Below are 24,955 nucleotides of genomic sequence, written 5' to 3'. Positions count from 1 at the left end.
TGTACTCGACCATCCACCTGCAGGACCCTGCTGCCGCCTCTACGGTCCGGACAAGGTTAGCCCCCAAAGAGGATCACCCTTTTCCTCACCTGACGGTCACTTCACCTGCAACCCTCCTGGTCACAGCTATTCAGGCCTGCAATTATTCCTTCCGGATTCCAACTTCCAATCATCCAACCGTCCAATCATCCAATCTTTCATTCAATTCTTCAATCATCAATCCAATCATCTTTCCAAGTATATTCTTCAGTTCGATTATTCAAGTTTACGTTTATTATCCAATCTACACTTCAAGCCATCTTCAGATATCAACCTCGTGCTCCACCCACTACGAACTTTACAATAACTTTTATATATCATTGACTTTGGTTATCGCATATATTCAGTATTACCTTTGTGCCACTATTCATCTCCTGTATTACAGTATCGTTATTAAAACTGGTTATCTTTTATCCAATTGCATAACTCCCTTCTGTCGTTTATGCAAAAAACCTTACATCAAGGCACCTAGCCTCCGTTACACTCCAGCTGGTGCCACTGCTAGCGTGACATAAAGCGTCTAACCAATCAGCTCATCCCGATCATTTTTCAAACTAAGCCTGTAACTTCACGGTTAGGAGCTGATTGGCCGGTGATAAAAACCAGATACTTTATCACTTCACCGAGCTTAATAAATCTGCCCCTCAGTTCAACTGAAGATTTAGCTGTGGCTGGGAAAAGGAGTTAAAGTAACTCCCAGGTTCCTGCTCTGTCCGGTGGATGAATTCCCGGCAGGCAGCTCTAACTCTGTCTATGGTGAGTAACATGTTATCCCTATGCCAGGCAGTGATGAATAATCAGCTGCGTCTCATCTGCATATGCCTGGGTACTGTGGTTGGGTAGCTCCAGCTCTGAGCTGTTACTCAGTATCCCAGTGGCTGCTCCTCACTAGTTCTATCTCCCATCATCACCCTTCTGTTCTCGCTGGAAACCATAGGCTGTGTCCAGCAGCAAGGAGAGATAATGCAGCACTGCATTCAGGTGGGAGGAGCTGATGGAGATGGGCACAGAGCGGGATGGCACAGATATGTGATAGTACGAGCCGAGTACGAGATATGTGATAGTACGTGCCGTGTCCATATACCGTACCATGCCATGATATCCAGTTTATACAAGGATCTGTGCTATAGCGGTTACAGAAGCTGAGATAATACTCATCTTTATGACATTTCTATCTATTTAGTCTAAACATAACTATAGTATATTAGACTTTTATGACCACATATTAAAGAATGCATTTACCTTTCTATTAGGGAACATATTAATGAAGCTTAAGAATTTTTATAGACACATTGCGCTGCGAATATAGAGTGATAAATGCTGTGCACAAAAATACCGGACACACTGATCAATTTAATCTGTATATATACTCAAAATCGATCAAATCTAAAATATAAACAACGCATTAATAACATAAGTACGTTTAAAAAGTCAAATCACATGCACATATTTATGAAGCTTGTTTTGGATGTAATCTCTTGAAAAACAGACATATTTGGGGGAGGACTTACAATATTTTCTATCCCTATGGCTTTGTCATGTAGCTACTCCCCCTCAAATTATATTACCACGCCCACTGACCACACCCATTTTTTGCCATGCACCACTGGCCGCACAGTACCACTAAGGCCCTGTACACACCAGAACGATCCTGATTGTTAGTAGATCGTTAGCAGATTGTGTGATGGTCTGTTGGAGCACACGATCTGCATCCAATCTGATCCCAATCCGATCTGAGTCTGTATCCAGTTGAATGGATCTTTTACAGATCCTACCTGCAGCAGGTAGGATCTGTAAAACGACCAAACAGCGGGGACGCGCATCAGATTGGAATCGGATCGGAATTGGATCTAAACATGCCCAATCTACATACAATCTGCATCCAATCGGGCGGAATTGGATCCAGATTGATGGAATTGAGCCCTAATAGTTCTGGTGTGTACACCCCTAAGACATTTTTTCTATTTGCACCACTGATACAGATCCTACATTCTCTGACCCAAGCCAAAGACATAGATCTATGGTAATACAGTGTTGTATGCTACTCAGTAACTACTTAACTTGTGGGTAATGGAGTCTAACATCTTATTAACAAACCAGTTGCAAGTATAGGGAGGTTGTGTAGATGGTATTTCAGGTTACGCTGAAACGTGCCTGGTTTCAGATGGATTTTGTGTACCACAACAGGGCTAGTGCAATCTTGCACTGATGTAGTATATGATTAAGAGTGGTGCAGTGACATAGATACAAGCAACTCTTCAGAAAGAATAATTTAGCACTTTTTACAATTACTATCAATAGTTTGGACTTGGCAACCAACTAACGCCGAAAGCGAGCCATCCTCGCCGTTTAACCCCCTCGCCCTATTCTATGTTCCGGGGAACTCCTTGACATCGATTCCCCTAAAAGGCGAGCTGCATAAAGGCATGAAACTTGCCATTTTGACGGCCGCCCTCGCCATTTCCACTTTGCTTTTTAGAAATAGAGAGGTGGAAACAGCGAGTGCAGGGGGGGGAGGAGTCAGTAGAATACTGAGGGCGGGCTATGATGGCGAGCAATAGGCACTGCTCACCGTCAAAGCTCACCTAATCGGCATTGAATATACCCCATTAAAGTAAGTGAATTGCATTTTACTTTCATTTAAACAAAACTTTATTTACAAAAGGTTGATCTTGATGGACTTAGGTCTTTCTTTAACCTCAACTACTATGTATGTATGTATGTATGTATGTATGTATGTATGTATGTATGTATGTATTTTTGCATCATAGGCGTGCGCAGCACATTTCATTAGGGGGTGCACATTTCATTAGGGGGTGTCTTACACGTCTATTGGGTGTGTCCAACACCCCCAATCACACATGCCTACCACCATCTATTGGCACTCGCCACACCATAATCTCCTGCACTTTTTCAGTTTTAATCTTCTCATTACTCTGTGTAACAGTACATGTAAATAATGTCAAAAACATATATGGATGACACAGGTATGTAGTAATATTACAATGGTCTATTACAATTAACAATGCAAAACACACATACTTGATTGATGGGCGCTTGTTTTAATGGAATACCAGTTCTAAAAATCAAAAGTATATAATGGTGGGCACATCATTAGGGGGTGCCTGTACACCCCTAACATAGCATTTTCTCCCTCATGGAGAGGGTCAGGAGGCTGCTTGGAAGCATTGCAGTGTGGAGAATGTTCTAGTTGGCTGGAGCTATTAGATGCCACATGTCCTGTGTGTGAGGAGGCTGCTTGGAAGCATTGCCGTGTGGAGAATGTTCTAGTTGGCTGGAGCTATTAGATGCCACGTGTCCTGTGTGTGAGAAATACATCAGCTAACTACAACAGGTGCTAATCAACACAGGTGTATCAATTAAACACCAATTGAGAAACAAACCCACTGCTATTTAAACTGGGCTTTGAACATCAGTCCACACTTGCTCCTGAGGAAGCCGGCCACTGATACAGCCGGGGAAACGCATTGAACCTATTATTCCATGTGTCTGGACCCCCCATCCACCTCAAAGAGTGACCAGTCCTTTCATTCCCGACGACGACCCAAAACTCCACTTAAAAACTGGACCTTCATCTGGGATATACGCCATATTCCTAAATCCCAGCTAAAAAGGAGGACATTCGCCAAATAGGGAGCCTTTTACAATCCAAGGCAAGGACATTCTGGATTCACCTTCCCTGGACCAGCCCCATATCCAGGTGATACATAAAAAGGATGGTAATATAACATTTCATTAGTCCTAGACTTTCTATTGCGCAAAATTCCTACAGCACCCATCGAATATTATATTCATTTTTATTACCTTATAGTTTTATTATTCATGTATGCATACATATTTGTCTTTTAGAAATGTATTGATAGAATATTGTGTAAAATAAAAATTTATACTTTTTCAAACCGTTGAGTACATCTTATTGAAGCAGCCAGCGCCGGCACACCCTCTTTCTTTGTAATTATTTTTTGTTGGGCCTGACAACCCAGTGCCGGCCACTTAGTGATAGCGCACCACTCAAAACCCCTTTTTCCTCATGTATGTATGTATGTATGTATTTATGTATATTTATGTCATCCCCACTATACAGCACAAATATGCTCACTTAGTTTCTCTCTCACCTTTCCATCCCCCTGACCCCAGGCCGGCATTTCTGGGTCACCATTATGCAATAGATAACATGGGTGAGATTTAATAGGATGAGAGAATCAGAAAGTGAGAGATTTGGGAAGAAATCTCCAGTGGCAATCATTTACACTGCAATGATTGAAGTGTAAATGATTGTCGCTTTAAAAAAAACTGGAGATTTCTTCCCAAATCTCTCACTTTCTGAATCTCTCATCCTATTAAATTTCACCCCTTTATCTTTGTGTGTCAATGTCGATTTCCCTATAGATTTTAAACTTGCGAGCAGGGCCATCCTACCATTTTGACTAACTACCAGGTTTGTTTTATCCGTATTTCCAATTTTAACTTGTTAAAAAACTGTTAATAAATAAATAAATTTATTAAATTACCACATTTTGCATCTGCATTTCTTATAGGTGCCAATGGTGAAGGCATTAGTGTATATATGAAAGAAGTGGCAAGAGAGAAGAAAAAGGTGTAAAACTGACCTACAGGACCACGCTTCTCCTACATAGGGGGTATTCAATTTTGGCCGTTTTTCTGCAAGTGAAAAAAAAAACGCAATGATTCAGTATGCAATCACAGACCGGCCCTTTACCCCCATTTTTGCCAGCATTTCACCCATGCGGTTTCACTTTTTTTTCTTTTAATCGGCATGGGCAAAAACACCGCAAATTCACCAAAACACGTAGATTTTCAGCAAATTCGCCAATCCATGCTGTTTTCGCCGATGCTGGATTTTTTGAGAAGACTGTCCTTGTCACTGAAATTTTAGATTATACATGTTTTGACTCAAGAGGAATTATTTGGCAAGGTATATTGTACTTGGAGATGAACTGTGGGAAAACGCTGTACAAGGTCATTGGATGAGGAGTGCAATGAGCAATTCAAGTGAATAATAAAAAATGTCAGAAATCTAACTACAGTATGAAGAGAATGTGGGAAAGCTGCACAGGTCAAGGCTTGAGGCAGCACAAAATCACTAATTTAGACTCTCTTTTCCTAACAGCACTCCAGCGTGTAAACAGACATATTGCAGGTTGGGATCTTCTGCAGTGACAGGTTGATGAGAAAGCAGCACACAAGGCGATGTGCAAAGCAAAAAGGACAATCCAAGACTGACAATTCTACATCCCTAATAAATGCAAACTTTCCATTTGGATGGGCAGCCAGATATTAAATCAATGACTCCCGAAACATGACCACACCAATGAAATGCACAGAAGAAAACTATATACGTATCACTGAACATAACATTTTATAAAACATTTTTTTATTTGCATGCAGCCTTACAGACTTTAGTCCTACAACAAATATCACAACATCTAGAAGGTGAATGCATTGTGAACAATTTCATGAGATTGGCAATATAGATTAGAGAATAGTCTCTGAGAATATTTGAGGGAACTCATGTACTTATTATTCAAATTTAAGTATCACACATGTTGAAACTGCTGTGGCACTTACTGTACCTAAACTGCTGCTGGAGGTGGGTGATAAGTGAGAAGACTAGTCATAAGGATATTTCTTCATTGTAGCTTGTAGTCAGACCTCAAAGTATTAAACCTCTTGCCACCATTTTTCAGTATAAAAAGCCCTTAAAGGATCATGTCACATAATATTCAATTTATTACCTTTAATTATTCAGGACAGGGATATAAATTAAATAACTTATAAGGTTTGTAAAAAATAAAATAAGAAACTGATTTCATAGAGGCTGTCTTTTCTTTTTCACACAACCGTATGCTTTTGCTCTCTTGGAAATTTGAGTTTGACAAGTTAAGCAACCGCAAAACAGAAAAATAAAAAGAGCTGGAAAGAACCTGTAGGCTCCATGTTTCCAATGTGCAAGCTGGAAATCTAATTTATAATGCTAACAAAGTTGAGTTAACTACCACAGACTGTAAACACATCATTAAGAAAATAGATGCCAAAATAGGACAAAAGCAGCATCAGTATAGTAAAAGATATCGCTCAGAAAGCCCTTTCTGAGAGATATCTTTTACTATATCCTCTAGTTTGTATGGGGCTTATGCAGTGCTATTTTTGTAGGAAAATAGGTTCAGGAACTGTGGGCGGGGGCAGAAAGTGGGCGGTGATATGGGAGGAGCTACAAAAGGGGCGGGGCATTACATTAAAAAAAGAAAAAAAAAACAAGAAAAACATAATTCCTCAATCCGTCACGATTATTATGCATATGCCACACACAGAGATTCCCATTATACATATGCCCCACACCGTGATGCTCCATTATAAATATGCCACACACCGTGATGCCCATTATACATATGCCACACACCATGATGGCCATTATACATATGCCACACACAGATGCCCATTATACATATGGCCCACACCGAGATGCCCATTATACATATGCCACACACAGATGCCCATTATACATATGGCCCACACCGAGATGCCCATTATACATATGCCCCACTCTGTGATGCCAATTATTCATATGCCCCACTCCGTGATGCCCATTATACATAAGGCCCACACAGAAATGCCCATTATACATAAGGCCCACACAGAGATGCCCATTATACATAAGGCCCACACAGAGATGCCCATTATACATAAGGCCCACACAGAGATGCCCATTATACATAAGGCCCACACAGAGATGCCCATTATACATAAGGCCCACACAGAGATGCCCATACAGAGATGCCCATTATACCCAAGGCCCACACAGTGATGCTGCCCATTAAACATAACACCAAGATTCCCAATATACAGTAACCGTAGTGAGAAAAAATAAAATTGCATTACAAATTTGTAGAACATTCTTTCTCCATACCAGACAATTGCAGCCAGGATTAGAATCCAGTGTAACTGGGCTCACTGCTCAGGCAGATGGAGGAAGAAGGCACTCCACAGGTTAGGGCAGCAGGTGGGGGAGCGTCCTCTGTTAGGCAGGCTGGCAGGTGGGAGAATGCGTCGCAGGTTCGCGGACGGGAGAGCGCGCGTCCCTGCCACAAAACGAGATGCCCATTATACATATTCCACACACAGAGATGCCCATTATACACATGCCCCACTCCATGATGCCCATTATACACATGCCCCACTCCGTGATGCCCATTATACACATGCCCCACTCCGTGATGCCCATTATACATATGCCATACACCGTGATGCCCATTATACATATGCCCCACTCTGTGATGCCCATTACACATATTCCACACACAGAGATGTCCATTACACATATGCCCCACTCCGTGATGCCCATTATACATATGGCCCACACCGTGATGCCCATTATACATATGGCCCACTCCGTGATGCCCATTATACATATTCCACACACAGAGATGTCAATTATACATGTGCCCCACTCCGTGATGCCCATTATACATATGCCCCACTCCGTGATGCCCATTATACATATGGCCCACTCTGTGATGCCCATTATACATATTCCACACACAGCGATGCCCATTATACATATGCCCCACTACGTGATGCCCATTATACCATATGCCACACACAGAGATGCCCATTATACAAAAGGCCCACAAAGAGATGCCCATTATGCATAACACCAAGATGCCCATTATACACCTTTATTTCTACATACCAGTGAATTGCAGATCCAGAAAAGCACAGGTTAGGGCAGGCAGTCTCAGCAGGGGTCTTGGAGTTTCTGTGTCCCGTCCAGCAGAGTCCCATCTGGCTGGTACTGCAGTGGGAGATCAGGGAGGAAACAGGCTGTGCACGGTGCGCAGACCTGTTACAGGTGCCGGGTGTCCAGCAGGTCCGCAAGCGGGAGAGAACGCGTCCCTGCAGAAGTCACGCGGGCGTGAGGGCGGGAGTCTCGGCGTCCCGGGAGTTAGGCACTGCGGGCGGGACTGAGGCACCATGGATGCGCGCCATGGACGTCATGTGCGTGCATCCATGGTGTCGGAGGGCAGGGGGCGGAACTCACTAAGCCGCTGCGCATCAACCAGGCCGCTGCGGCGGGGATACATACATTTTTGCTGGACAGCTGAGGCGGCCATAATTGAACCTCCGGAACGCCGTTCCTGCTGGGGACATATTTGAACAGAACTGCAGGAACGGCGTTCCGGCCCAAAAATACCCCTGGGCTTATGGCAGAAGAGGGTTTTATTGTCTAAGCTGAAAAACTGGGGCTGAGGTCTGAATCATTAAGTCAATAGGTTGGCCAGTATTGGTTGACATGGATAAAATGTTGACAAGCAAATTGTTTACATGGAAATGGTCGGCACAAGTTTCTCAGGTTGAGTGCCTGTATCGACATGGACCTCAATTAGTGTAACGCTTCGCTCATCATGCTTTGGACTTGGCACACTTATTTTCTCCCTCTATGCCAGGGAAGTGGAATCTTCAGCCCTCCAGCCCTCCAGCATGCCCTGCAACAGTTTTAGCATGGTCAAATGGTAAAACGGTAGCATGGAATGCTGGGATGTGTAGTTCAACAACATCTGGAGGGCCAAAGGTTTGCCATCCCTGCTCTATGCCAACATGGATTGAGAAGAAAAAATCAGTAAAAAAAATATACGAAAACCTCATGTTGACCTTTTCAGGTGTCGACCATTTGGCAAGTTGACCTATTGCATGTCTATCTTTTTCACGTGTCGGCCTATTCGCTTGTCAACCAAGAGTGGTCGACGTACTGACTGTCGACATATGAAATGGAACCACTGGGGCTGCAACACTAGTGGTCTGACTGGGAAGGCTAGTTTGAAGATCCCCTGCTGTTTTGGAAGGTGTGATATAGCAATCAAAATAACAGACATCAGAATCCCAAATGACGGTACTCTGCTGCACTTGCCACAGGTTCTATTCTCCCTCTATGGGGGTCGTGGACCCCCTCTAGGGAGAATAGCCCCTGTAAGTCGGGATCCCAAATGTCAGGCATTGAACAATCGTGACTTTTGGGAGGTCATCCAGGACCTCTCGCCACGCTTCAAGTTGGCGTTGATACTGGGGGTGGCGTGGGGGTGCTTTTAACGTTGTAAGCACCCATTACGGTGCTTATACAATTAATAATCTTATTGGGGGGCCATTTAACATTGAAAACACCCATTAGGGTGCTTATACAATTTAAAATCCTATACCATCGCATTGTATGCCATATACAATGGTATATGATTTTAAATTGTATAACATCGGGTGCCATCGCATCACATCGCATAACATTGTAAGGCTTATGGTATACGATGCGATGGGCGCCATGCTAGGAAACAAGTACCGTCTAAGCTTACACACAATGACCGCCATACTTCCTCAAAGATTTCTGCTTTGGAAATGCAGGCTGTGGCACACCTACAAAACAGGAGCCACACACCCGCATTTTGTAAAAACAGACCCGCTCTCCATCCCCAATGCCAGACTGCTTTCAGTTAAGTATTTAAGAAAAATCTGTGCGCATTCCTATTTCAGCTCAAATAGTATTCATCTGTGAGGAATCCCAAGTACCATAAAGTACTACCATAAGTTGTTTCAATACATTTCTGGGCTTTCAGCACATAATAGATTCCAGGGATGATACTTATATTTTGGTTATTACCAGGAGGAAAAAAAAAAAAAAAACTCTTATTCAGAGAGATACATATTTCTATTCCATCAAAAGGATGTATGTGACATATCGCTCATAATCTGAAGTCTGGTTGTCAAATATAACAAATGATCTGTGAGGGAAGGTGAAGGTGCAGTATATGGCTATTCAATAATTATATATTTGTTAACAAATACAGAAAACAGTACTTTTTTTGTGTAACTACTGTTGACACAATGGACAATGGTCGATGGCTTTGTACAACTGAACAGGATGCAAAATATATAGATAACTTTTAAAAGAATAGCTAGTTAGATACACTCTATGCACTGTAAGGGATAAACAATTGGTTCCTGAAAACTGCGCAAACCCCCCTGGGGGGGAGGGGGGGGGGGCGATATTGCTGGATAAGGTATAAGGTATCTCCTCCAGAAATGGGTGCCAGGTGAATTCTCTAAAGGGTTTCGCTCCAACAGAGCTTTTTCACCATTTGAAAAAGCTCAGTTGGAGAGAAATGCCATCATCTGGAATGCAGAGGACATGCAAGTAGGAGAGCACCAGATTGCTAACAAAAGCAAGTTTATCATCATGTACAAACTTAAGTGTATTTAAGATTGTATATAATTGTATAACCTACTTTATGTCCAAAAAATTTGGGGGGCGGATATTCAAGGTCAAAGGTCACACATCATGTGACCTTGAAATGTAGAAGTCAATATTTAAATCTAAAACCGCTTTTTATGAAACTATGGTCGCTTAGCTTCAAAACAATACCAACATGAATGTTCCCCCACAATTAGAGGTTGTGTTTAATTTTAGTTGACCTTGCAAGCATAAATGTATGCTGGATCCGTGCTACTTCTTACTACTTATAGCTATTGTAGGTCAGGAACCTACAACCACGTTACTTACCTGTTAAGTGTACATTTGTTTACAATAGATTGTCACTCACTGGGTATAGAAATTGCGTTTTAAAGTCTATAGTCCAGCTTATTGCCTTTCAGTTATGGTTACTACTTTATTTTAACCGAGTTTTTTATCTTATAGTGTCTTGCCTTATGTGTTTTATTATAGCCTGTTTTGAACCCAACTTTTGAAGTTGCCTTATAGTACAATAAAAATGGAGTTGTACCTTTTACAATCGTGTCAGTTGGTGTCTGCTATTGTAGGGGAGAAATTACACTTGCCTCTCTGTCCGTGTATTTGTGGAAAAAGAAGACCCAACAGAAAACAAGGGAGCTTCTTGTCATTTGGCCCGCAAGCACATCTCTGTACGTGGGCATTACATACAGTATGTGTATAAAACCAGTTGCTGTGTGGTTAAAGTTCAATGGGCTGTATTCAACTGAAATACCACATCCCATATCCAGTACAAATTGACAAGTGCTCAAACTTTCTTGCACATTTGAGCTAGTGCCTCGGGTAGTGTGAGCTGAAATGATGGCACAGACCTACAGTTGGATATCCCCGTTGGGTGCCCTCTGGTGGCGGACAGTGAAAGAAAACACACATTTGAATAAAGCCCAACGTCTCTTGGACAATGAATGATGACTCACTGCATTTGGAATGTAAAAAAAGATGCACAAATTAAAGAAAAGGTTGCTACAGTACACCACTCAGTACTGGGCATTAGCTGCTTATGGCTAGGTGTATAAGAACATGGGCAAAATGTACTAAGCCTTAAAAAGTGATAAAATGGAGAGGGATAAACCTCCAACCAATTAGCTCATACCTGTCATTATTCAAACAGCCTGTGACATGGAAGTTAGGTGATTTTATCACTTTTCAAGCCTAGTACATCTGGCCCCATATCTGTAGTCTTCATTAAAGTCCTTGGTAGCCATGGCAACTCATGGTGTTCATATGTTTTCATACAGTGTGCAGGGAGTGCACAATAATTCTACTGTATATTTAAATGTTTGTCCATTTTGTCACATAACATACCGACCTCCCTGCAAAATGTAGTTGATTTCAGATAGAAGTCAATTACTATAATAGCCTTTCTTTATAGAAAGTGCCAAAAAATACATATATAGTATATAAAACTGGATAATGACATTTACAACAAGGTTGACAGCTTTGGGGTCAATGATATGCCTCGATACATCAGCAGTGTAGCATCGGGCTCTAGAATATACAGAGGAGTCTGGACTACATTCATCAGTAGTCCAGAAGAGTCTTTAATTTATTATAAAAAATGTAAGTAAATATGATCTGTTTGCTCATATGTGACTGTTTCATTGCAATGAATTATGCTTAAGTCAACTGATTAAAATGATAGGCAAAATGTGATGAATTCATCTATATAATGCTGCTTTCACATTGCTTAAACTTTGGAGACCCGGTATTTTGAGACGGTATATTACGGTTTTAAACCCCTTTCACACTGCACATAAATACCGGGTCTCAAGCAGGTGTGCAGTGTTAAAGCAGGACAGACAGTAGCTATAAGACAGGGTAGTGCATATGAAATGAGTCGCTCATTACATATGCACATATGTAATGAACGCAGTGCATATGAAGGAGCCACACAACATATGCGCATATGTAATGAGCAGCTCATTACATATGCACTGTGCCCTCATAGCTACTGTCCGAGTCCTATATACCAGTTCAGAGCCGTTCACACTGCATAAAAAACGGCTCTGAACCGTGTAGGACTCGGGCTTTTTACCCGTTTCAAATACCGGTGTTACATATGCACTGTGCCCTCATAGCTACTGCCCGAGTCCTATATACCAGTTCAGAGCCGTTCACACTGCATAAAAAACGGCTCTGAACCGTGTAGGACTCGGGCTTTTTACCCGTTTCAAATACCGGTGTTACATATGCACTGTGCCCTCATAGCTACTGCCCGAGTCCTATATACCAGTTCAGAGCCGTTCACACTGCATAAAAAACGGCTCTGAACCGTGTAGGACTCGGGCTTTTTACCCGTTTCAAATACCGGTGTTACATATGCACTGTGCCCTCATAGCTACTGTCCGAGTCCTATATACCAGTTCAGAGCCGTTCACACTGCATAAAAAACGGCTCTGAACCGTGTAGGACTCGGGCTTTTTACCCGTTTCAAATACCGGTTATTTGTAACTGGTAAATGCAGACTGGCGCTTTCACACTGCAGCTCTAACCATTTTAAAAGGCTAAAAAAATCGGCAATATACAGGTTAAGAGCTGCAGTGTGAAAGGGGTATAATAAATGTAAACAATATTATTGTCATCATGTATGTTAATACGAAAATAATAATACAGGTTGAGTATCCTCTATCCAAAATGCTCAGGACCAGAAGAATTTTGGGTAACGGATTATTCCGTATTTCAGAATATTTTTATATTTCAATGCTGTATCTATATATTGAGGTATCTTGCATTTATGTTGTATAAACACATCAAACGCATAAAATACACACAAATATATTTTATTTGTGCATAAAACAAGGTTTCAAAACATGAAACAAAGTTTGTGTACTATCTTAGATACTGAATTTAAATGCGAAGCAATCATTTTCTTGCACATAGTTAGTGCAAGTTATATATCATGTCCCCAGTACTGCCGTTGCAGATGTCCCTAGTAGTGCTTTTAGCAAAAAAAAAAAATTCTTTCTGGAATTTATGTTTTTGGAATAATTTTGATAAAGGATATTTGGATAAGGGATACTCAACCTGTATAGCTATTCTAAATATATTATTGTCCTAAAATTAACACTATTCCAACACATACAAGTGGTTCTGAGAAAGCTAAATAATAAATATGGATGTGTAAGCAGCTCAGAAGTAATCACAAATAAAGTTTAATATTCCTCAACTGGACTGAAACAGGGCTGCTGAATGAGTAAGGAGTAGAATATCAATTCATAAGTTTGAAGCTACCATAAGCTCAGCATATAGCCCTACCTACCAGAAGCCTAAAAAGTTTATTTCCTCAAGTGGTTCACCTGTTGACACCCATGAACTCCTCAATGTCTAGTCGTGCCTTAACCCTTTGCACATAATCTAACACGGTGTCTCCTCCGAATAACTTTCTATATGACTGTACATGTTCCCCCACCTGTTTATATTGTTTATTGTTTATACTGTATGCTGTTTACTTGTTACCCAACTGGCTGCTGCACAGCAAACCGAAAACAAATTCCTAGTATACGCAAGTATACCTGGGCAATAAAGCGGATTCTGATTCTACTAACGAGGCGAGCCACCTAGCAGCTAATTAAATCAACCCTTTTGTATGTGGTTGCATAAGTACGAAGTGTTTTATAATTTTTTTGGTCTAGTTGGTTGATGCAGCTTCCAAAAGGAAACACATCATGAAGCATGTAATGTTTAGGCAGCTAATGTTTCAGGTGTACTCCTTCAGATAAAAAAAAAACTTTGTGAACAAATAATGACGTTTTAGTCACCTGAAAGCTGGTAAACAACTATATCAGTTACAGGTGATGTCACACACATCAAGCAGCAGCGTAGGAACGTTCATTATTGAAAAATTTTCAAGATGAATGCAGCTGGGAAAGTTGAAGCCCTATGAGGCAATGTCACCTGTGCTCTTCTGACGTGAGCAACATGTGAAGACTCTGGCTGCATGCGTAAAGGCCCCTAATCTTCTTACAGATTACAAACCTCAATATAAACCTTCATTCAAATAAGAAAAACTGGGTCAGACTTAAAAACACATCAGGTCATCCTTGAGCAACACTATGCCTCCCACAAAATATAATTAGTTTATAATATAATATAATTGTGTATTGAATGAAAATGTCCATGACAAACCAGCACATTTTATTAGGTAGAAAAATAGGAGACAAACTGAAGACTGTAAAACAGTTTAATGATCCACAACATCTTATAAACTCGATTATACATGGAATCTAAGCAAATACCAAATGTATTTCCTCGAGCATCCAGAACAGGTAGGGTAATACTTTAATCGCCTGAGAAGAAAACATGAACACCCTGGAAGATAGTTATTGTGACTTATTCCCATGGTGTCTTTGAGGAATATCCCAAGCTGTCCTACAGGACAAGTACAAAGCACAAGGCTCCAACCATGTAATCAAAGAAAGGAAACCAGGTACTAAGCAGCTGGTTTCTTTTTCACTTCCGAGCAGCCAAGGCCAAATAGCATGTACTTAAGCAATATATGAAACAGGGGTTGGGTTCATTATAAATCATAAAAGTACAAATGAATAACAGAAAAGTAGTAATAGTAATTATTTCAGAAATAAACTCCTCCCAATACAACAATATGAAATAATGTAAATAATACAAGGGTCTAAAGATACATTATTATAAACTACTTTTGTAAGACCGTTCCTTCTCACTTTAATCGCCCAAATCCTTGCACCATTCCTGAATGTGAGAAGCCAAGCCTAGGCTGCAGTTATCACAGCGCCCGCTTCTTCTCTGGATTTGTCACATTTTCAAACCTGCTGCATTCATTCCTACTCTAGATCCACATGTTGCCTAAAAAAACATGAATTGTTGGTAGATCTTGAGGACAGTTTTGGCCACTCCAGATTTTTGGATTTTTAGATTCACTCATGTCCAAACTTGCAAGCCGATAGGGACCTTATACGTACTGTATGTAAAGTGATAATTATGTCTGTTATACCATCATTATTGCTGCAAAATATACAGAAAATCTGCAATCACATTCCGTCCTTTGTTTTTTGTGGTTTATATTTGTACTCGCAACTATGTTCCTTTAGGAAGTTCAAAATTTGTTCTGTTGCTGGCAATATAATTCCATTTACCAAAAAAAGTCACCCAGATAAAGCCGTACCAGAAGTCCTTGTTTCCAAACAGCAGCCATAAAAACTTCCAGAACATAAGTGAACATCCATGGAAGAGTTAACAAAATGCAAATGGTTATTCCAATGCACAAAGTCTGAGGAACTGAAGATGTTGAATTACATATCCACCCTGAAGATCTAGTGAACATAAAATTAACTGGACCTACTCCATGCTAAAATATCTTGCACAGACTGGAGCCATCTCTCAGCATTCTTGCTTTTTCTAATAGACAGCCTTCAGTTCTTACCATCCTATAAAAAGGTAATTCTATGAGTGTACCCTTCACTATTAATGGCTCTCACTGATAATCCATTTTTCGGCATACTCTGAAAACCTGCTTGAAAATGTGTTTAACACAATAGCCATTGCAAGAACTTTGGTCCTTGTTTAAATGTCTTATGATTAAGGGCCAGATTCTCTAAGCTTCAAAAGCGATAAAATTGAGAGTGATAAACAGCCAGCCAATCAGCTCCTGCCTGACATTTTTCAAACACAGTCTGTGCCATGGCAGGTAGGAGCTGATTGGCTGTCTGTTTATCGCTCTTCATTTTATCACTTTTGAAGCTTAGAGAATCTGGCCCTAAATGTTCAATGGCTGCTTAAAGGCAGTCCTACTACACCGCTTGAAATGCTGCTTTGATGATTCTTACAATTGTAAAGTTTGTTGAAGGAAAATCCCTATTTATTTTGGCTTGTGGAAAATATGGGACACTCCAAAGATTTATTTGAATCATTCTCCAGTTTTTTAACAGGCAAGAAAACTCCAGTAAAATAAAATGTAGTTAAGAGTTTATTTGATAGTAGACCATAAAGCTCTTCTTTCCACCAGTGCTATGCATCAAAGCAAAAATGGAACTCCATCTACCAAAGTTATACACAAAAATTCATTCTCTTTTTGAATAAACTCCATATTACTCATTAATAACTACTCAATAAATGCGTTCTATTTGACATTTTATTCCTTACAATAGCACTAAGTTATCTTTAAACTAAATAGTAGTAGTACGTTTATTTATAAGGCGCCGCAAAGTGTCCGCAGCGCCGTACATAGCAAACAAAAAACAAATGACAAGGTAACGTACAGGGTGTGTTAAAAAAATACAGTATAAATAGGGGTATAGCTGGTAGAACTAAAATCAGCATCAGAACTAAAATCAGCATCAGTTCAGAAGTAGGTGTCAAAATTGTCGAGGAGACTGAAGATGAAGTAGAGGAAGGGAAGAACAGGACAGGAGCACAGGTGAGGTAGAGAGGAAAACTAAATCAATAGCTTTTAGATTTACGCAATTTTCTAAAGCAACTTTCTGTCCACAGACTCCTTTGGTGGACCTCCATCTGATTTCGGAAAATTTGTTAATAGCAAGGTATAACTTTTCTAGGACCAGGATATATACCCACATTAAGTGAATAGACAATACTGCCCAACAAAATCATGTGTTTTGCTTTATTATATGCTAGATGTCTTCTCAGGGGTGGCCTGCTTTTCTCTGGTCTCTCATCAATGTTTCCTAAACTTTTGTTACTCTCTAATCTGTGCACTTCTCTAACCAGTTTTTTGTTTTTTCATATAGATAATACTTAACATTACTTACCACGCACCCCACCCTTTACTTAAAAATTAAATGAGTCATATTTTCAGTAAAATGCCATATCGCTGCTCAGTGGAAGAGCCCCCTACCTGCTTCTATTACTGCCATGATCAATGCTGTCTGGTCCACCTATAGGGTTGAGAAAAAAATATTTCTATTAGTCATGAAAACCCCTCCAAATTCATTAAGCTTTGGTCGCCATGAATTGACCACATTCATGCTCAGGCTCCATTGAATAACCTGTTATTTTTTCTGTTACCTTGTGAAGGGTATGGGTGACATTGACCACGCCACTATCTATCCTTAAATCGGTCCTCTCCTTTTACTTTATTTTTCTTATCTCCTTGTTCTTTTATATCTATTTATATTAATTTTCTCCTCTCACGAACCTATAGTTCTATGTTAGAATGATCAAATTACAGATTTTACAGTTTTATTGATTTGTTGTTTAGATATAATCCGGTTTCTGTTGCTTACTTAGGGGGGGTGTGCAATCCAGGATCACAGCTGTCAATCCCTCCCGACAGCTGTGATCCTTGCCCATTTGCAGTATGATCAACTGCAGAACGACAGATGGGATTCAATGTTCCGTCTGCCGATCGGCCAAAGGGTGGCGTAGCCACGAAAACGCCCGTGGATTGGCAATCTGCGGCTGGGATTGCGACAATCCAAGGCCGTTATCGACAGAACGGGCCCGACAGCTCTGCTGTGATCCCGCTTCAATGCTGTCGCTAAAGACAGCATTGAATAGGTAGCCCCCGCTATTTACCCCTATTACCCTTCATATTATTGTAATATTCATGTTTTACTTATTTCTCTTTCTAATATGGTAACAATTTTCTTGAAATAAAATTTTTTTTTTGGACATGCATTGAAACCAAATTACCGTAAAAGAAAAATCTTTAAAAAAAAACAAAAAAACACAAAAACCTGACTTTCTTTTCATATTCACCATTGTGCTTTTCTGGATGTCCTCACCATCTCTTCCCTACAGAGAGCTTTTTATTTCTTTATATGACATACATGTATGTATGTATGTATGTATGTATGTATGTTTTTTCCTTTCTTCTATAAATTTATAGATTTTTTTGGTTGTGAACAATGTTGTGGTGTTTATCATGAAATGGTAAATAATGAATAAGTATGAAAAATAAAAAGTGCCTTTGAGGTAAGAAATAGATATTCCATAGAGACAGGAATGCATTTTACAGATTTTGCCCAAAAATCTGGAATAAGAAAAATATCTCCCTAATTCTAGTAGCTTTCAAAAAAATAAACCACCAGAATGTTTAAGAGAAGCATCTGCACTCCAGGGAGACACTCCATACCGTCTACTTACATCATTTTCGGAAGGTCATTGATGATACATTGAGGCATTTTATACGTACAGGACTCAAAAATAGCCAAAGCTACGCTGTCAGCGTAGCGTAGCCGGGCACCCGGCTAATACATAAGTACCTAAAGTTATTCATAAATGCACCTGGATATTTTGCATCTCTCTCACAGATGTTGTACTCAAAGGGTTAAAAGGCAAGCTGTATTAATGTTTTGGGTACTTGTTTCCTAGCACGGCACCGTAGGGAAATTGCATCGCATGTGCCACTATAGCTGCATGCAATGCGATTTTTTTTTTCTATGTAATTTTTTCTATGGCCATTGTACCCCACTATCGCAAGGCATGGAATTGCATGTCCCGCAAAATCGCATGCGATTTTAGAGGGTGTGCGATGCCATGACATTAGGTATACAATAATATGATTTTATGTCCCAAAAATAGGTTTAACCCACCCCCCCACTATCCACGCCACCCCGAAGCGTGGCGAGCGCAGCAAGCCCCGCAAGGGGTGGCGGAACGCGTCCTCTGACTTTTTCATTACCCCACTATCCACGTCGGCGTGGAGTTGATTTTATATAGTGTGGCAAGCGCAGCGAGCCACCAAGCACGAAGCGTGGCAAACGCAGCGAGCCCCGCGAGGGGACGTGTATTCCGCGTCCACTCGCCAGGCTTCGGGCTCGCCACACTATATAAAATCAACTTCACGCCGACGTGGATAGTGGGTTAATGAAAAATTCGGAGGACGCGTTCCGCTGCCGCTCGCCACGCTTCGGGGTGGCGTGGATAGTGTGTGGGGGGGGGGGGGGGGGGGGGGAGTGCGTTAAACCTATTTTTGGGATATAAAATCATATTATTGTATACCTAATGTCATGGCATAGTACCCCAGAAAACGCATGTGATTTTGCGGGATGTGCGATGCCATGCGATGAGATGGCCCTGGGGACATAAGAGCAGTGAATAAATTAACTAAAAAAAAACGCATCGCATGCAATTTTGCGGGAGGTGTAATGTGATGCGATGGCCTGGGCACATAAAAGCAGTGAATAAATAACCTAAAAAAAAAATTGCATCGCATTTTTTACGAAGAATAGTCCTCTACGCAATTAACGTAGTCGGCGCCGTGCTAGGAAACAAGTACAATGTTTTGGCTGATACTCTCACCGCAAACATGAGTAATGTTACCATATACTGTCTTAACATAGATACAGAAAACATTGGCTATAAACCATCAATGATTTTGAGTCAGCAATGGTCAACCCTATGCACAATGAGTACCTCCATCCTCATCTTACATCTTGTGTATTCTAGAGTTATCCATATTCATATACCTCTAGTGTATGTTTATAGTGTTCGAGGTAATGCTTTCTATGTAGCGTGCAGGATGAAACTTAAAATGTGTTTTTTTTTTTTTTGGGTAGCACAGTGCCGCAACATAGGGAGAAATTTACTAAGAGTACATTTTTTCGTATTCGTATTATTAATACAAATGAATACGACTGCATATGGCTGTTTTGTAAGACGATATGTAACCCAATCTCGCACATCAGCATGAAATACTGGGTAAAACCTCCAGTGCACAGGTTCTCAAACTTGGCCCTCGGGACCCCACACAGTGCATGTTTTGCAGGCCTCCTCACAGAATCATAAGTGAAATAATTAGCTCCACCTATGGTTCTTTTCATATTTGTCAATGAGTAATGAATGCACCTGTGAACCTGCCGGGTGACCTGGAAAACGTGAACTGCTCCAGTGTGTACTCATAATGTGTGTGCTGCTAGAGACATCCCATGAAAGTCCTGCAACAGGGCCATTGGGTGACATGGCTTGCCACCGTTGGACACGGCATCGGCAAGTGTGTATGGACCTGCCACATGAGGCGTCACATTGGCACTAATGTCAGGCTGGACCCACATCACTAAGGGGGTTGATATGCTAAAAGGTTAACTGTAGAGAAGGGAGCCAGTGGAGAAGTTGCTCTGTATCCTTTTATAGCATGCAAATTATAAATGTTACTACAATGCAGATTGGTTGCAACTTCTCCACTCGCACTTTTCTACTCTCTTCACTACTTCGTAGATCCCAGTGTGTACCAGCTTTAAGATATCTAGAACATTCTGTAGAAAACATTTATGCACAATTGTTATTTATATGGGTACTTGTGTACTTTCACGGCTCCCATCGCATGCCAAATGTAGTGGCATGCGATTTTTGCAGTTTTAAGCATTTTTAAAAATCGCATGCGATGCCAGGCAATTTTTAACAGAAATGCATCCAAATGCATTGAAATTAGTATCAAACATGTTCAATGGACCCCAAATGTTATTTTTCAGGCTGTACCACCTCCACTATCAACGCGAACCCGAAGCGTGGCGAGCGCAGCGAGCCCGCGAGGGGTGGCGGTACACCTCCTACGACCTTTTCATACCCCCACTATCCACGTCGGCGTGGAGTTGAGATTACAAAGTGTGGCGAGCGCAGCGAGCCACCGAGCCTGAAGCGTGGCGAGCGGACGCGGACACCTGTGAAGCCCGTGTGGGGACGCGTATACCTGTGAAGGTATCCGTGTCCGCTCACCACGCTTCGGGCTCGGTGGCTCACTGCGCTCGCCACACTTTCTATTCTCAACTCCACGCCGACGTGGATAGTGGGGGTATGAAAAGGTCGTAGGACGCGTACCGCCGCCGCTCGCCACGCTTCGGGTTCGCGTTGATAGTGGGGGTTGTACAGCCTCAAAAATTACATTTGGGGGCCATTGAACATGTTTGATACTAATTTCAATGCATTTCTGTTAAAAATCGAATGCGATGCGATCGCATGCGATTTTTTGCTATGCGATGGACATCGTGGGAGCCGTGATTGTACACAAGTACCTTTATATGCCTTAATGCAAGTCACTTGTTCCTTCTTCATGCCTAACTGCCTTTGTCTTCAGCAGTGTTCAGGTTTCTTGCCTTGAGAAAGAAAAAAAAAAAAAAAAAAAACATGACAATACAGATGGGCAAGTGTCCAAACAAGAAAATCCGTACCGGAAAATGGGCTAGATTCTTTTGTACCTTTGTGAATGGGCCACCTAGTGTGTTTTTAGAATATAAAAGTATTTTTAAATAGTTTGAAATAAAAAGTTTCATAAAAAACAAAAAACAAACAATAGCCCAATATAGTTGCAGAACAAACTAAGCATACTTTACAGTAAATTATCTTCTGAAAAGCAAAAAAAGTCCTATTTGAACCTGTAATAAGCCCCCTCCTGTTAGTGAGGGGCAGGGGGGGGGGGGGGGGGGGCGAGAAGGAGAAGAATACTAGGGTGAGCTCTATTCTAAAATTAAACCTAAAAGTACCACCCAGCAATAATAATGCAATATGATGATAATACTAAAATGTCATGATAAAAATGTCACAATCAGTATTTTCTTCAAATGTCCGGTATCAGTATGTACTCGCACAAGATGCAGTATCCATTATATAGTAAATCTATTTATTCATAAAAATACCCAACGCGTTTCATCAAGCGACTTCATCAGGGGTATGGCAAAAAATAATGGTCAGCAATACAAAATAAGGATATTGAAGAATGTTCTTTAAGAAACCAATTCATAAAATAATCAAATTGAAATCACGAGGTAGATCAACTACCTTGACCAAATTATATACTATCTTCATATGATATATATATCATCTTCTGGGGCTGTGACCCACCCATTCATTTGGTCTTGACAAAGGGCCCGGTGTGCCTAGAAATGTCGACATAATACCTGAGACTTTGGTGATGTATTACATTTTTATTTGCATCAAAAATCGTGAAGACTGGTGAGTGCTCTTTGAACAAATTGTATAGATCACCAATTCCGCACTCACAGACATCCACTGTCAACACTGGGGTTCTTCCGCTAAGGCAGGGTTTCTCAAACTCGGTCCTCAGGACCCCACACAGTTCACGTTTTCCAGGTCGCCCAGCAGGTGCACCGGTGCACTCATTAGCACAGGTGGAGCTAATTACTACACTTGTGATTCTATGAGGAGACCTGCAAAACATGCACTGTGTGGGGACCGGAGGACCGAGTTCAAGAACCTGTGCTCTAAGGTAACAGATATCTGTTCCACATATATTAGTCCATAGGGCCACTTAGGTCCAAATAAGGGCACTCACCAATTTTTAAAAAGGAATGAAATTTTTTTTATTACATCACCATTTCACAGGTTCATCTCTTTAGGTATTTAATAGGTTGACGTTTCAGCCACGTATGGCCTTTTTGAAGACTCAGCAGCTGTAGAAAACTGTTTAGTTCCAGAGACCAGGGTGCCCTGACACTGCCTCCCATTCTGCAATATATACCATGCACCTCATTAGTTTATTGGGTCTACCTGTCTTGTAGAACTAGCGGTATAAGTAAATTTTACCGCATGTCCAGTACAATTAGGACGATCCAATTGTGGTGACGGACTGATGGATCTGCGCGCTGCCACAGGTGGAGGTGTGTCCTGGGGTGTGTTTTTGTATTTATATGTTCTGTGAGATCATTTGTACTTTGTTCCCTGATGACGGGGATGTTTCCCCGAAACCTGTCGGATTAAAGTCTGCTATTATTTGCAACAAAAGCCTTGTGAGTGCTGCTAATATAGTTCTACAATTATATATATATATTTATCAAACTGACAGATTTGTGGCACTTATGAAAGGAGATTATGGTTCCCTCAAAACTTCATACACCAGGCATCAACACATATAGCTTTTGTGGCTATATCGTAGTTCTGACTAGGGCAGTTAAGATGCCTGCTGAAAGTGGGTGAACATTTATTACAGTAACACAGTGATCTGCTTTGTTTCTTGGCTTTATTGTCTTGGTTTTGTTTTTTCAAGTTTGGCCTTCCTTTTGAATGTGTCGAGTCACGCTGCATTCGTTCTACCAAGTCATGTAGAGGTGCATGTCAGGGCGACATGGTTTACTGGGGACAAAACATTCTGTGTTCTGTTCTGCATGAATCTAATAAGAACATTCTTGCAAAAGAAAATTGCTATACCCTTAAGAGATCGGTTACATAAATGTGGTTTCGTTACAACTGCAATAACAAAAAGCATGGGTCATTTGGACCCATGCTTTAAAACACAAAAAAAAAATACATGCCAGTTGTAACCGAAAAGAAAGTAAATAAGTGTATTTTTTAGTATAATGGCAGTAGCACTGAAAATACCTTACTAACACATAAAATATGGACCCGATTCAGATTCTGAAGGATCTGTGGCAAAAGACACAAAGTACTGATGTTCGGTAATTTGCGCATGTCCCAGTCCAGTACTGCACAAGTCCAGTATGGGTTCTGATTCGTTGAAAGTGCTACAGCTGCAGACATCAGTTCGTCTGAACATGCAGTAAAATCTGACTATATGGTCAGCAACTGCATCTTAACCACTTGAGTGGTATGGCTGGAAATTTTCCGGGCTCAGCTGCGCTGCCGCAGCGGGCTGTCCCGGAAAATTTCCGGGCATACCACTATGTAGTAGGTGCGCGCCAGTGGTGCCTCCATCGAAGTATCACTCGCGCACTACCTTTAGGGGTCCCCCCCCCTTCAAGCCCCCACCCCTCCTGTTGGTCCCCATCGGTCCCTCCACTCCGGCGTACCCGGATCTCCCCTGCCGCCAATAACCATACTGTAGTGACATGGGCGTCAGGCTCGGGGGGACTCGGGAGAGTTCAGGCACCCCAGTCCTCCGAGCCGCCACGAAACATCCATGAGCCTGCCGCCTGTCTGATGACTGACAGGCGGCTGGGGCAGCTGCGGCAGGGGAGCTCTGGCGTACTAGTGACAAAGCGAAGGTGAGGGGGGGGGGGCGGCGGCTTCCTCCTATGATCTGTGGTGGGTTTTGCTGGGGCAGGTAGGTTTGTCCCTGTTAATGATCTTAGCCTTTGCTGAAGAAAACTTATTTTGGGGGAAACTGACAACTAACGTACCAAGTTTAAATAAGATGTAGTTGCAATTACTTGTAATATTGTGTATGCTTTAAGAGTACTAAGTAATGGAACGAATCACTTCTTAAAAATAGGTAATAAATTATCACAAAATAAGGCCACTTACCTCAGAGCCACAATGACAGACTCCACATGGCAGAAATGGTTACAGTCAAAAAAACTCCTATCATAGCAACTTATCTTTCTTGAAACTATCAAATATGATAACATGAGTACTCAGGTCTCAGGATTTCACAACATAGGCGGCTGACGAGGGAGTGAAATGGTGGGGATCGCCAAAAACAAATCGATCCTCGCCGTTTAACCCCCCTGCCGGCCGTTCGCCCTATTCAACGTGCCTAGAAAATGCTTGCTGTCAGAGGACAATGAGGATCCCCCCAACCAGCAAAGCTAACGGTTAAGGCAGGGAGCCCGCTGCATTTAGCTGCGAGCTTCGCTGTTTTAACTGCCGCATATGCTGTTTGACCCTCGCTCCAAAGACTTAGCAACGGGGAAACGGCGTGTGTAGAAGGTCAGTTGAATACTGACCCTGCGAGCTGTGACAGCGAGCAAGCAGCACTGCTTG

At 41.5% G+C, this 24,955-nt stretch overlaps 1 long non-coding RNA gene across 2 annotated transcripts in view; it reads right to left on the bottom strand.

Annotated features, from left to right (window-relative positions):
- Positions 1 to 3,081: 3,081 nt before the first annotated feature.
- The window catches only part of LOC146060044 (uncharacterized), a 52,873-nt gene continuing 30,999 nt past the window's right edge, over positions 3,082 to 24,955 (bottom strand). For both annotated transcript variants that reach the window (XR_014470364.1, XR_014470363.1), the window contains exons 4-6: positions 17,178 to 17,217; positions 4,671 to 4,722; positions 3,082 to 3,359 (exon numbers count right to left, since the gene is read on the bottom strand). This is a non-coding gene — a long non-coding RNA (uncharacterized LOC146060044). The remainder of the gene's footprint in view (positions 3,360 to 4,670; positions 4,723 to 17,177; positions 17,218 to 24,955) is intronic.

The sequence above is a fragment of the Crinia signifera genome, chromosome 2, assembly GCF_055691185.1.
Source record: "Crinia signifera chromosome 2, ASM5569118v1, whole genome shotgun sequence".
NCBI lineage: Eukaryota > Metazoa > Chordata > Amphibia > Anura > Myobatrachidae > Crinia > Crinia signifera.
The sequence above is the reverse complement of the archived record's forward strand: the minus strand, read 5'-3'. Positions and strand labels throughout refer to the sequence as shown.